Genomic DNA, 14,836 nt, shown 5'->3' on the forward strand with positions numbered 1-14,836 from the left:
TAACAAGATATAATTCTGGGCATGATTTTCTCAATGTCAGTTCCACAGAGTCTTAGATTTCTTATATTAGTGACAAAAATGAAAAATATAGAACAAGTTAGTGTTCTTTCTAATTCCATGTATGTTTAGTTAACTGAGTTCTTTTTCCCTCTGCCTGTTTTATCTCCATAGTCCTTAGTGATTACATGATATATTTGGCTTCTTTGCTTATCTCTACCTAAATTGAGAATAAAATATAAATTCCATGAGGACAAGGAATTTTTTTACCACTGTATCTCCAGTGCCTGAAACACTCTGACACATAGTAGGTGCTTAACAAACATCTGATATATGAAAGAGGATACCACTATATTAAGAGAGACAACAAACAGATTCTATTATAATGGACAACATACAAGGAGATGAATGGTTGATAAAAATGCCATTATTGTTTGTATCTATATCTGAATATGCATTTATATGCCTTTATGTGAAAGAGCAATGCTGAGTTAATTTCCTTCCATTTCAAATAATGACTATATTTATATTGATAAAGCTAGTATACCGTGAAGTACAATAATATTTTGCCTCATTCTCAATGTTTTTTAGTTTATATTGCTATCTTTGTCTTCTATGAAAGTTTATTTTCTTTTTAAAAATTTTTAATTTTATCAGATCAGGTCAGTCGCTCAGTCGTGTCCGACTCTTTGCGACCCCATGAATTGCAGCACGCCAGGCCTCCCTGTTCAACACCAACTCCCGGAGTTCACTGAGACTCACGTCCATCGAGTCAGTGATGCCATCCAGCCATCTCATCCTCTGTCGTCCCCTTCTCCTCCTGTCCCCAATCCCTCTCTGCATCAGAGTCTTTTCCAATGAGTCAACACTTTGCATGAGGTGGCCAAAGTACTGGAGTTTCAGCTTTAGCATCAGTCCTTCCAAAGAAATCCCAGGGCTGATCTTCAGAATGGACTGGTTGGATCTCCTTGCAGTCCAAGGGACTCTCAAGAGTCTTCTCCAACACCACAGTTCAAAAGCATCAATTCTTCGGCACTCAGCCTTCTTCACAGTCCAACTCTCACATCCATACATGACCACAGGAAAAACCATAGCCTTGACTAGATGGACCTTTGTTGGCAAAGTAGTATCTTGGAGTATAATTAGTTAACAATGTTGCATTAGCTTCAGGTGTACAGCAAAGTGATTCAGTTACACATATATCTATTCTTTTTCAAATTCTTTTCCCATTTCAGTTATTACAGAGTATTCAGCAGAGTTCTCTGAGCTATACAGTAGGTCTTTGATGGTTATCCATTTTAAATATAGCAGTCTGTACATGTCAATCCCAAACATTTAATACATCTTTTATCATAGGTCACTTTAAATCAGTGTTGGAAGTAAACAGAATGTATGTTTTACTAATGATAACATATTAATTAGAGAAATATTCATTAGGCACAGTACCAGACCCTTGAAAACAAGTGTCTTAAGATTTCTGTTTTCTTGAAAATCAAAAGCATAGGAAAATATTGATTAAAATAGTCTTCCCCCCAAGAAAACTAGCACATTCTCTTTACTGACAGAAAAACAAGAATGTTGATAACTGAACCATAACAAGACTCTGAGTTAGACTAGTTAAAACCGAACATTAGATTTTCTATAAATCTATGCTCGATTGAGGTCCTTGCTAATATATCTTCTCTGATTATATAGACTATATGCAAGAATAATTGGACTTTCATAATTACAAAATACACTGAGAGAAAATTATTTTTGCTAGCAAATAGCAAATAGTTTAGTTACTGTTCTTTTAAAAATATATCTCCCTTAGTAACTATATCAACATATTTTATGATTATTCCCTCTATCTAACATTATATAAATGGATTCATTTGAATCTCAGTGGAGAAAAGGCACAAACTATAAAAATACTTGAATAATGAGCATATAGCTTCTCAAAACCATACAAAGAAGACATAAGATAAAGTCAATATTCTGATAAAATACATATATGCTTGTAAGTAAAACTTCCAGGGTAAACGTAGTACTGCAACTGCAACTGGTACTAATATAACTTTGGTTACCATCTAGCAAGTATATAAGACAATCAAACCAAAAAAAAAAAAAAAGGAAGAAGTTAATGCTGAACTTAAACTTTTGTGTGGAGCCACTAAACTTTAGTGGACAAAGCAATACTCAAGAAAAGAAAATGTAGTCAGTATTGTCAATTAAAAATAAGTATTTTCCAATATACATGATTTAAAGTTATGAGTCGTTCATGAAAAAATTATTAGAGGACTAATTTAGCAAAGTAATAACTGATGGTATAAACAGCAGCAGAAGTTTCCCTGAGCAGATGATCTATTGAAACCTCAGATTAAAGATAAAACACCTGAAGAATTTATGGTAATAAAACACAATGGAAATGCTACAATGGAAATATGGAATTAAGATAACTTTTCAGAGTAGACTGGTGAAAACAAAACAATGAGATACCATTACACACTAATTCAGTTCAGTTCAGTTCAGTTCACTCGCTCAGTCGTGTCCGATTCTTTGCAACCCCATGAATTGCAGCACGCCAAGCCTCCCTGTCCATCACCAACTCCCGGAGTTCACTCAAACTCACGTCCATCGAGTCAGCGATGCCATCCAGCCATCTCATCCTCTGTCATCCCCTTCTCCTCCTGTCCCCAATCCCTCCCAGCATCAGAGTCTTTTCCAAGGAGTCAACTCTTCGCATGAGGTGGCCAAAGTACTGGAGTTTCAGCTTTAGCATCAGTCCTTCCAAAGAACACCCAGGACTGATCTCCTTTAGAATGGACTGGTTGGATCTCCTTGCAGTCCAAGGGACTCTCAAGAGTCTTCTCCAACACCACAGTTCAAAAGCATCAATTCTTCGGCACTCAGCTTTCTTCACAGTCCAACTCTCACATCCATACATGACCACTGGAAAAAACCATAGCCTTGACTACACGGACCTTTGTTGGCAAAGTAATGTCTCTGCTTTTGAATATGCCATCTAGATTGGTCATACCTTTTCTTCCAAGGAGTAGGCGTCTTTTAATTTCATGGCTGCAATCACCATCTGCAGTGATTTTGGGGCCCCCAAAAATAAGGTCTGACACTGTTCCACTGTTTCCCCATCTATTTCCCATGAAGTGATGGGACCAGATGCCATGATCTTAGTTTTCTGAATGTTGAGCTTTTTTTTTGAAAAATTTTTTGAATTTTACTTTATTTTTAAACTTTACAAAATTGTATTAGTTTTGCCAAATATCGAAATGAATCCACCACAGGTATACATGTGTTCCCCATCCTGAACCCTCCTCCCTCCTCCCTCCCCATACCATCCCTCTGGGTCGTCCCAGTGCACCAGCCCTAAGCATCCAGTATCATGCATCGAACCTGGACTGGCAACTCGTTTCATACATGATATTATACAGGTTTCACTGCCATTCTCCCAAATCTTCCCACCCTCTCCCTCTCCAACAGAGTCCATAAGACTGCTCTATACATCAGTGTCTCTTTTGCTGTCTCGTACACAGGGTTATTGTTACCATCTTTCTGAATTCCATATATATGCGTTAGTATACTGTATTGGTATTTTTCTTTCTGGCTTACTTCACTCTGTATAATAGGCTCCAGTTTCATCCACCTCATTAAGCCAACTTTTTCACTCTCCTCTTTCACTTTCATCAAGAGGCTTTTTAGTTCCTCTTCACGTTCTGCCATAAGGTTGGTGTCATCTGCATACCTGAGGTTATTGATATTTCTCCCGGTAATTTTGATTCCAGCTTGTGCTTCTTCCAGTCTAGCGTTTCTCATGATGTACTCTGCATATAAGTTAAATAAGCAGGGTGACAATATACAGCCTTGATGTACTCCTTTTCTTATTTGGATCCTGTCTGTTGTTCCATGTCCAGTTCTAACTGTTGCTTCCTGATCTGCATACAGGTTTCTCAAGAGGGAGGTCAGGTGGTCTGGTATTCCCATCTCTTTCAGAATTTTCCACAGTTTATTGTGATCCACACAGTCAAAGGCTTTGGCATAGTTAATAAAGCAGAAGTAGATGTTTTCCTGGAACTCTCTTCCTTTTTCTATGATCCAGCAGATGTTGGCAATTTGATCTCTGGTTCCTCTGCCTTTTCTAAAACCAGCTTGAACATCTGGAAATTCATGGCTCATGTACTGCTGAAGCCTGACTTGGAGAATTTTCAGCATTACTTTACTAGCGTGTGAGATGAGTGCACTTGTGTGGTACTCTGAGCATTCTTTGGCATTGCCTTTCTTTGGGATTGGAATGAAAACTGACCTTTTCCAGTCCTGTGGCCATTGCTGAGTTTTCCAAATTTGCTGGCATATTGAGTGCAACACTTACACAGCACCATCTTTCAGGATTTGAAATAGCTCAACTGGAATTCCATCACCTCCACTAGCTTTGTTCATAGTGATGCTTTCTAAGGCCCACTTGACTTCACATTCCAGGATGTCTGGCTCTAGGTGAGTGATCACACCATCGAGATTATCTGTGTCGTCAAGATCTTTTTTGCACAGTTCTTCTGTGTATTCTTGCCATCTCTTCTTAATATCTTCTGCTTCTGTTAGGTCCCTACCATTTCTGTCCTTTATCAAGCCCATCTTCGCATGAAATGTTCCCTTGGTATCTCTGATTTTCTTGAAGAGATCTCTAGTCTTTCCCATTCTGTTGTTTTCCTCTATTTCTTTGCATTGATCTCTGAGGAAGGCTTTCTTATTTCTCCTTGCTATTCTTTGGAACTCTGCATTCAGATGCTTATATCTTTCCTTTTCTCCTTTGCTTGTCACTTCTCTTCTTTTCACAGCTATTTGTGAGGCCTCCCCAGACAGCCATTTTGCTTTTTTGCATTTCTTTTCCATGGGGATGGTCTTGATCCCTGTCTCCTGTACAGTGTCACGAACCTCAGTCCATAGTTCATCAGGCATTCTATTTATCAGATCTAGTCCCTTTGAAATGGCCAAATACAAAAATCTGACAAAACCAGTTACTGGCAAAGATGAGAAACAACAGGAACTCTCATTTGTTGTTAGTGGGAATGCAAAATGGTACAGTCAGTTTGGAAGGAATGTCTAACATAGCTAAACATTGTCATACTCTATGATCTAGCAATTTTGCTCCTAGATAGTTCACCAAATGATTTGAAAGCTAATGCCCACACAGAAACATGGACATGAATTTTATAAAGCTTAACTCATTCCCTCTCTCTCTCTCTCTCACACACACACACACAAATTGGAGGCAACCACAATGTCCTTTACTAGCAGAATGTTTAAACTAACTACAGAACATCAATATAACAGAATATTATTCAAGAATAAAAAGAAATGGGCTATCAAATCACAAAAATAAATGGATGATACCTTAATGAATGTTATAAAGTATAATAAGCTACTCTGGGAAAGGGTATACACTGTGAAAGTGAAAGTCACTCAGTCGTGTCCGACTCTTTGTGACTCCATAGACTGTACAGTCAATGGAATTCTCCAGGCCAGAATACTGGAGTGGGTAGCCTTTCCCTTCTCCAGGGGATCTTCCCAAGCCAGGGATCGAACGCAGGTCTCTCAGTCTGGAAAACACTGCATGATACCAATTATACCACATTCTGGAAAAGGTAAAATTGTAGCACGAATAAAAAATATCAGAGGCATTTTTCCTTTTGCTGCAAAATACTTTTATTAGTTTGGATACACTTTGTCAACACTCAACTACTCCTCTTCTTCTTTGATGTGAAAATCCACTTCATCGGGGTCTCCGGTGTCCCATACCTCAAGTATTGTAACATTATTCCGTGCGTCACCAGGAACCTCGATATTGGGACATTGGCATTGATCACCGGTTGCCGCAGTGAGTTTCATATTCTTCACCCTGGACATAAGGTTCATCAGTGACGTCTCGGACTGGGTTAAGGCACCGCACATAGAGTCTTTGTAGGGGGAATCCCTTATCTTTTTTCTTCCTGGAGAGCCAGATGAACAGCCCTGACGGCCAGGAGGAGTGCCCGCATTACTTTCATCATCGCCTCCAGGAAACTTCAGGATCACCAAAAACATGAGGAAGATTAACAGCCAGTGCCACTTGCTCCCAAACCAGCCTGGGGCATACTCTGGTTGATTCTGCCGAACGCGGAAGTGCCTTCCACTGGGCACCATCCTCGGCAGTTCTTCGGCTTCATCTCTCAGAACATAAAACACATAGGCAAAGACAAACGAGATAAACGTAGGCCAAAAAAATAACCATATTACAGAGCGCATCGTGAGCTGAGACCAAGTGGCTCCTGGTGCGCTGGTCTGCGCTGGCACCTGGAGACTGAGGACCAGGCAGGGCTGGGCCCTTGGTGACGTCACAGAGGGCCCCACCCCCACCAGAACCCATGTGGCCAGGGTATGACTTCAGGGCAGAGGGTAAGGAGGCCTGCAGGGGTCAACCGGGAGTAGGGCTTAAAGGGACATGGGGCCATTTCCAGTGGGCAATTGAAAAAGAGGCGAGTGACAGAGTGCCATCCCCATGCCAGTGTATTCTTTCTGAACCTGGTGTTCTACTGGGAGGGTGGGTCCATTTTCTATTTTTATTTTTCCATTTGTTGAATCCAGACACTGTGGTGAGCAGAGCAGAACCAGGGGCATGTGCCCCTGTGGAGCAGACAGCCAAGTGGGAAAGAAAGATATCAAACCAGAGGCCACAAACTAGGAGCCACTGATGTTTTGTGCGGCCTACCACTGTCCTAAAAATGATTGTGCTCAGTGCTAAGTCCTGTCTGACTCTTTGCCTCCCCATGGACTGTAGCCTGCCAGGTTCCTCTGGAGAAGGAAAATCAGGGGCATCACCAGTGATGCAGTAGGGGTGGGCAATGAGGTAGGTACTCTCTAAGATCCTTCCCAGATCAGAGGTTCTATGATCCTGCATGGCAATTTCCCAGAGGGCAGGGATGCACCTCCTGGGCAACAAGCAGTGGAACTGGCACATCTCTGGGGAGTTGCTGAGTTGGCAAAACTACACTGTCTCTGATGCACGTGTGGATGAGCAAGTACTGGCTGCACTCCTCCTCCCCGTCTGTGCATGTCTAACCGCCACATGTGTTGGAAGGTGACCTTGCTCTGCAGGTGTGGCTTGAGAGCTGTGTTCCTTTTCACTGTCCTTCTCTAGGAAGACGACCCTTCTTTGTGCTGTGCGAGTTGAAGATCCGAATGCACGTCTATGGCTGCAGCACTCGGCACTGTGCCTTTCTGTCTGGGCCGGTGGTTTTCACACTTGAGTGTGTATCAGGGTTTCCTAGAGGGCTTGCAAAGTCCCATTTTGCTGGATCTCAGTCCCCAGTCAGTCCTGGGTGGGACTTGAAGACTGCCACTTCTGCAGGTCTCTGAGCAATACTGAGAACCACCATCCAGACAATGGCTTCACTCACAAAGACGTGGCTTCCCTCTGACTGCTGTGCACTGAACCTGAGGGGCCAGTGGGAGTGGAGTGGCAGCAAGAGCACCGAACTGGAGCCTGAAGACCAGGGTTCTACAGTGCACCTGCCCTCTTGCGAGCTGTGTGACCTTAGGCAAGCCTCAGCACCTCTCTGTGCCTGTAGCTGCCCAACAGGCACGAGGATGCGATGAAGTTGGTGACTGCTACTCTGGATGTTTCTGCAATTCAGAGTTGGTCTGTGACTCTTGTCCTGAGCCTAGTCTTCCCAATTGGGAAGCCAGATACTCCCACAGCACCCCACCCCCAAGCATCCAAGTGCCCACTTCTCTCCACAATCACTCCCAGCTGGAGTGGTCCACTTGCTTGGGGGTCTTCTTCTACAGCCAGCCCTGTATGGAGCCCAAAGGGTGAAACTGTTGTCTTCCTCTTAGAGATCCACATCTACCACTTGGGGGTATGTGTGTCTTGCATGTGCTATTTCAAACGCCTTTTAGCACTGAGATAAGGATACAGAATCCTAGAGCTAGTCTCCTGCCGGTAAACTCTGATGCTAACGACTTATTGTGTTACCTTGGGCAAGTTAGTTAACATCTCTGAGCCTCACATACCCGACTTTAAAATGGAGAAGCAGTACCTACTTCATGGGATTGCTGTGAGGACTAAATGAGATCATGTATGCAAGCCTTTACTCCTGGCACATAGTAAGTGCTTAACATGGTAGCTGTTGTTTCTCAAAAAGAGGATAATGGCCTCCTCTATAACATTAGAGATGCAGGAATGCTGAAAACACTATGGTTGCAGATGTCCTACTTTCTTAATTCCTCCCATGGTGCATAAGAACAATAATGGTAATACATATGTAGTGACACTAGGGCTTCCCAGGCGGTTCTAGTGGTAGCGAACCTGCCTGCCGATGCAGGACATGTAAGAGGCTGGAATTCGACCCCACAGGATTCAATCTGTGGGTTGAGAAGATCCTCTGGAGAAGGGAATGGCAACCCACTCCAGTATTCTTGCTTGGAAAATCTCATAGACAGAGGAGCCTGGCGGGCTACCATCCATAGGACTGCAAAGAGTCAAACCCGACTGAAGTAACTTAGCATGCGTGCATAGCAATACCTTACAGAAATGGATATTTCACATTTTTGAGAACACTATCCACTAGATCCTCTCATTCCATCTTTATCACACTGTAAGAACAAGGCCACCACATTGGTGTGGATCTCAGGATGAGCTGAGATGTTCTGAAAACACTGCTGTCTACAAGCCTCCCATCAGTAGGCTGCTTTTCCCTATGTGGATTTCTGCTCCTGCATGGGCGAGAGAGCATCCTGGGCCATGGCTGCCAGCTGGGGAGGCTCCAGGGACCCCATCTGGTACTCAGCCCGTTTTTCTCAGGTACACATCAGGCCTAGAGGCTGCTTCCCATGTGGCAAGATTGCTCACGCTCTGTTTACTGCATGCCTTGCTGCTGCTGCTGCTGCTAAGTCACTTCAGTCATGTCTGACTGTGTGACTCCATAGACAGCAGCCCACCAGGCTCCCCCATCCCTGGGATTCTCCAGACAAGAACAGTGGAGTGGGTTGCCATTTCCTTCTCCAATGCATGAAAGTGAAAGTGAAGTCGCTCAATTGTGTCCGACTCTTCTCGACCCCATGGACTGCAGCCTACCAGGCTCCTCCGTCCATGGGATTTTCCAGTCAAGAGTACTGGAGTGGGGTGCCATCGCCTTCTCCGTTCTGCATGCACTACTAGGCCCCAAATATCCAAATGATGCTAATTGGATGACTCGGGGACTTCTGATACTACACATAAATGAAACCAGAATAATGCTCTGGACTTTTTCAGTTCCACTTATTAGGACAAGAAAAATCAGACCACCCTTCTATGCTGCCAATGACACTTATTAAGGCAAAATCATGAAGATGGCTCTGGCTGTGGTGTTACCACCACACTCAGCATTAATTAGAGTTCACTGATTTGTGAGGAATCAAGCACAGGAGATTCAGAAACTCATTATGGTGCTTAATAATGATTTGTTTCCTCACCAGAAATTGGATAAGGATTCTAGATTTCAGTGATTTCACTTCCCTGCTCTTTTCCTTCCCTTCATGCTTCTGCCGTCACTGACTCAGCTGGAAACAGAGGTCAATGGCAGGTCCTCTGTGTGCATGCTAAGTCGCTTTAGTCGTGTCTGACTCTTTGCAACCCCCTGGACTGTAGCCCTCCAGGCTCCTCGGTCCATGGGATTCTCCAGGCAAGAACACTGGAGTGGGTTGCCATGCCCTCCTCCAGGGGATCTTCTCAACCCAGGGATCGAACCTGCATATCTTACACCCCCTGCACTAGAGGGTGGATTCTTTACCATGGAGTCACCTGGGAAGCCCTGTCTGATGTTATTTCATGGTTAAATTAAGGTTGGGTATTTGAAGCAAGAATACCACTGAAGTGAAGTTGTGCAGGGTGGGGTATTTTGATTGTTCCTTGCCGTAGCCCCAGTTGACTAGATCAGGCCCTGACATATGGGAGGTGCTCAGTACTCGTGAAGACACAAAGGAATCAGACCCCAGGCACTTGCACTCCTTTCTGACCATGGGAAGATTATGTTCTTGGAACATCACATTCGTTGGGAACCTCTTATACCTTTGAGGAAGAAGGAAGTAAGCAAACTGGGTAGGGAGAAGGTTCCCTACCACAAAGTTAAACAACAACAGGTGAAGGAACCCAAATAGCATAGGGCCCAGTGAGAGGAAAAATGCTATAACACTTAGAGAAAATGATAGAAAAAGTATTGCTACTTTAAAAAAATAATAATAACCTCCCACCTACTATAGACTGAAGGTTTGTATCCCCTCAAAATCGGTATGTTGAAATTTAATCCCCAATGTGGTGGTATTTGAATGTGGGTCTTTGAGAGGTAATCAGGCAATGAGGATGGAAACCTGATAAATGGGACAGTGCCCTTATAAGAAAAGGCCCACAGAGCTCCTTTGTCTCCCTCTGCCACGTGAGATTATAGCGAGAAGATGGTCATCCACAACCAAGGAGTGGCCTCACTAAATTTGCTGGTACCTTGAACTTTATACTACAAAAAATAAATTTCTGTTGTTTATAAGTCACTCAGTCTACAGTATTCCGTTGGAGCCACCAGAACAGATAAAACATTCACCCAAACAAAACATTTTACCTTTCATGTGAAAGTAAATGGCTCAGGCCACAGGTTCTGAAGTCAGATTGGTGGATTCTCAATTTGGCTCTGACACTTACTAGCTAGGTAATGATGAACAAACCTCTTAACCTCTCTGTGCCTCATTTTCCTCATCTGCAAAGTGGACATACGATTACTAGTAATACAGTAGTGTTTTTCTGGGGAATGATGGAGGTAATACAGGTGAGCAGCTTAATGTGTTCAGCTGCTTCAATCGTGTCCAATGTTTTGTGACCCCGTGAACTGTAGCCCTCCAGGCTCTGGTCTATGGTGTTTTTCAGGCAACAATACTGGAGTGGGTTGCCTTTTCCTACTCCAGGGGATCTTCCCAACCCAGGGATCAAATCCGTGTCTCTTGCGTCTCTTACATTGACAGGCAAGTTGTTTACCACTAGCACCACCTGACCCACTCCAGTATTCTTGCCTGGAAAATCCCCGTGGACAAAGGAGCCTGGTGGGTTACAGTCCATGGGGTCACAAAGAGTCAGACACGACGGAGAGACTAAGCACAACACAGCACAGCGCCACCTGCGAAGCCCTGTCTGATGTTATCTCATGGTTAAATTAAGGTTGGGTATTTGGAGCAAGAAGCTTGGAGCCATATCTGAAACATAGTAAGCACTCAACTTTCCAGAACACTATCCAATAAGTCATCTTATTAGATATTCAGAGCAACCCCTCAAGAGCAGATATTATGACTTTCATTGACCAATAAAGAAATTGAGCATTAGGGAGTTCCCTGGGGTCCAGTGGTTAGAATTCAGTGCTTTCATTGCTGTGACCCAGGGTTCAATCCCTGATCAGGGAACTACAATCCCACGAGCTGCATGGCATGGCCAAAAAATAAAAAACAACAGAAAAAAAAAGAAGAAGAAGAAGAAAGAAATTGAGGCTTAGAAAAGTGAAGATTCACCTTAGGCCTCCTAAGCTACTGAGCGAGAAAGCTGGAGTAAGATATAGGTCATATCTTTCCTAGTCCAGTGCTGTTTAGATTTATCTCTTAGCATCACACTCTTCTTGGTACTGGAGAGGATCTGGGATACTCTCAACCTTCTAGAATCTTCCAGCACAAGTGAGAAAGAGAGAACAAGCGTTCTAAGATAGCCCAGCAACTCTCCACGGAACAGTGGTCATACTGACAACCATAGGCAGTTTCCACCTTATACCGACAGGGCTTCTGGGATGGTTGTTTGAACCATGGGAGGTATTTTCCAAGGGAGGTAACACTGTGAGCAAGGGTAGGCACCCAAGCCAGCCTACCAAACATACTCATAGCAGATCACGGCTGCTGGTACAGAGCCTGGCTACTGATGCGGTTCCTGGAACACAGTTTTTTACAGGGGTGGGGAAAGGAGGCAGAGGCTGGGGAGGAAGGTACAGCCTGGGTTCTGCCAGGCCTTGATGGCCCAGGAAGAAAGTCGGCTTTGGTTCTACATGTGATGGGAAACCACTGGAGGCTGTCAAGCCAAGGAATTATTTTATCTGATTTACTTTTGAAAGAGCACTTTGATGCTATAGTAGAGAACCATGCAGAACTGATTCTGTCGTGAGACAGACCTGGACTTGAATTTCAACTCTTTCCCTTCATAGATTGAACTTTTTCTGTGTAACAGAGACAATAATAGTATTAGGAGGATGGGATTGACATGTACACACTGTTGTATATAAATTAAACAACCAATAAGGACCTCCTGTATAGCACAGGGAACTATACTCAATAATCTGTAATAACCTATATGAGGAAACAATCTAAAAAAGAGTGACTATATATTATATATCTCTATAACTGATTAACTTTACCTTATACTTGAAACTAATACAACATTGTAAATCAATTTACAGTTCAATTTTTAAAAATAGCATTTACCTCACATGTGTGCCGTAAGGAGTACAACAGATAATATATATAAAGTGCTTAGTCCAGTGGCTGGCCCATAGTAGGTGTTCAATGTGTGTCAGCTGCAATTATTATTATTAGTTGTTGTTGTTGTTTTATTATTATAGTAACAACTTTGAGAAAATACACAGGATGTGATTCAGATTAAGTGTTAGGTCAATGCGGGTTGAAATAAACTCTTTGGACTCCTAAGACCTGACACGATAGTGGACTCTTCAGGTGCCAGGTGGGGAGATGGAAAAGGTCTGTCTGGGGGTACTGCCAACTAACTACATCCTTTCTTCCCAGCCCAGGACATGCTCTTGCCTGTGGCTGTATCGCTGCACAGGACTATGTCTGGGCACTGAGTGAGATGACAGGGAAGGCATGGATAAAGAAGCACTCTTTCCTCACCATTCGTATTAGTTCCCAGAGTCCCAAAGGGTCCATTCATTCAAAAGTGCCTCCTGTGTGCTAGTCCGATACTGGGCCATGCCATCTTTCCAGCAACGGCTGAGTCACAAGAACCCTGGGGGAAGCCCCAGTGCGCTGACCATCACCTTACTCTGTGAGGATTATGCAATGTGGCAACTGGGAGGAGCCAGGTCCAAGGCTTCTGGTGGCTGCTTGGCCATCGGCTTCTCCTTGGACTCTGGTTTAGCTATTCCTTGGCATGAGCAACAGGAGGTTATGAATCACCCTCCAGCCAGGAGGGGCAGACTGGGATAGCACTGCGACCCATGTCTCAAATGTGCCCTGTGCTACAGATTGACCACGCCCAGAGAATGGTGATGAAGCACAGGGGTTTCTCTTCTGGCACGCTCCTGAGCTTTGCTGTCTCATCTGGCTGCACCCAGTTCTTACAGTCCCAAAGCCTGTCTGCTTCGTGGAGCAGAGGATTGCAGAGATACAGCATGCCCTCTCAGCAAAGGGAGTTGTGTCATGCCAACCCATGTCTAGGCTGTCTGGCTCTTAGGTAAGCTTGGTGTGCCAGGAGTGTGGCAGGAATGACTGGGACTCAAGCCAAGGTTCTATGCAATTCACCTGCCACTTTATCCTGCTATTACTTCTTATTCAATGCTTTAACATTTACTTCCGTTGATTTTTTCTGTTTACTATTTGTTTGGCTGCATTGGGTCTTAATTGCATCATGTGGGATCTTAGTTCAGGCATGCAGTATCTAGTTCCCTGACCAGGGATCAAACCTGGATCCCTGCATTTGGGAGCAAAGAGTCATAGTCACCAGATCACCAGAGAAGTCCCTAGTTCCATTAATTCTTTCAAACATTTGATCATTCACTTAATCAACAAGATTTTAAAATGTTCATTGTCATTGAAGTATGTAGTTGATTTACCATGTTGTGTTAGTTTCTGGTGTACAGCAAAGTGATTCAGTTATATATAGATATGTATGTTCTTTTTCATCTTCTTTTCCATTATGGCTTATTACAGGATATTGGATATAGTTCCCTGTGCTATACAGTAGGACCTTGTTGTTGACCCATCCTATATATTAGAGCTTACATCTGCTAATTCCAAACTCCTAATGTGTCCCTTCCTCATTCCCTCCCTTCAACAACCACAAGTCTCTCTCTATGTCTCAACAACAGTTATGGAATTCCAACTCCGTGCTAGGCACTGTGGGAGGTGGCACAGACACATGAGACAAAATCCCTGCCCTCAAGGAACTTACATTCTGAGGTCTGAGACTAGATCATTCATATTATTTATTTCTCTTCAACTCTAACCCCACCTCCAGATACTACTACTGCCCCACTGCTGCCCTGCTCCTTATATTAAAACCTTGAAGCAGCTGTTTATACTTATTGTCTCCAAGTTCTCTCCTCCCCCTCCTTCTTGTTGTTTAGTTGCTCAGTCATGTCCAACTCTTTCCAGCATGATAGAATGCAGCATGCCAGGCTTCCCTGTCCTTCATTATCTCCTGGAGTTTGCTCAAACTCATGTCTATTAAGTTGATGATGCCATTCAATCACCTCATCCTCTGTTGCCCCCTGCTTCTCCTGCCCTCAATCTTTCCCAGCATCAGGCTCTTTTCCCTCTTCCATGGAGTCTTCCCCCCTGTACACATGTACCTCCCAGACTAAGTTAGAAGCCACCTGCTCTGAACTTCCAGAACTTGTTAAGAGTCGGGGCTTGAGAGTCAAACCTGTGTTTGAATATCACAGCTGTACCCTCCCAGTTCTGTGATCTTAAATAAGTCACCGATCTTTTCAGGGCCTGATTATCCTTATCTGTAGAATGGAAATAAAACTATATAAGATATTTCAAAACACCTAACTGAAAGTGAGTCAGTTTTTTATAT

The 14,836-nt window shown here is 43.5% G+C and overlaps 1 protein-coding gene, 1 long non-coding RNA gene and 1 pseudogene across 3 annotated transcripts in view; 1 reads left to right on the plus strand and 2 right to left on the minus strand.

Annotated features, from left to right (window-relative positions):
• LOC147340787 (protein FAM209-like) overlaps positions 1-14,836 on the plus strand; it is an 87,723-nt gene that overhangs the window by 43,300 nt on the left and 29,587 nt on the right. The window lies entirely within an intron of this gene.
• LOC147340788 (uncharacterized) overlaps positions 1-14,836 on the minus strand; it is a 57,696-nt gene that overhangs the window by 39,348 nt on the left and 3,512 nt on the right. The gene's annotated exons all lie outside the window — the stretch shown is intronic.
• LOC147340789 (protein FAM209 pseudogene) lies at positions 5,667-13,429 on the minus strand (annotated as a pseudogene). Its single transcript, XR_015159492.1, has 2 exons — positions 13,287-13,429; positions 5,667-6,406 (listed from the first exon to the last, which is right to left on the minus strand). The product of XR_015159492.1 is annotated as a protein FAM209 pseudogene (transcript).

Source organism: Bos grunniens, chromosome X (assembly GCF_055505025.1).
Source record: "Bos grunniens cultivar Pamir isolate PY7600 chromosome X, Bosgru_T2T1.0, whole genome shotgun sequence".
Lineage (NCBI taxonomy): Eukaryota > Metazoa > Chordata > Mammalia > Artiodactyla > Bovidae > Bos > Bos grunniens.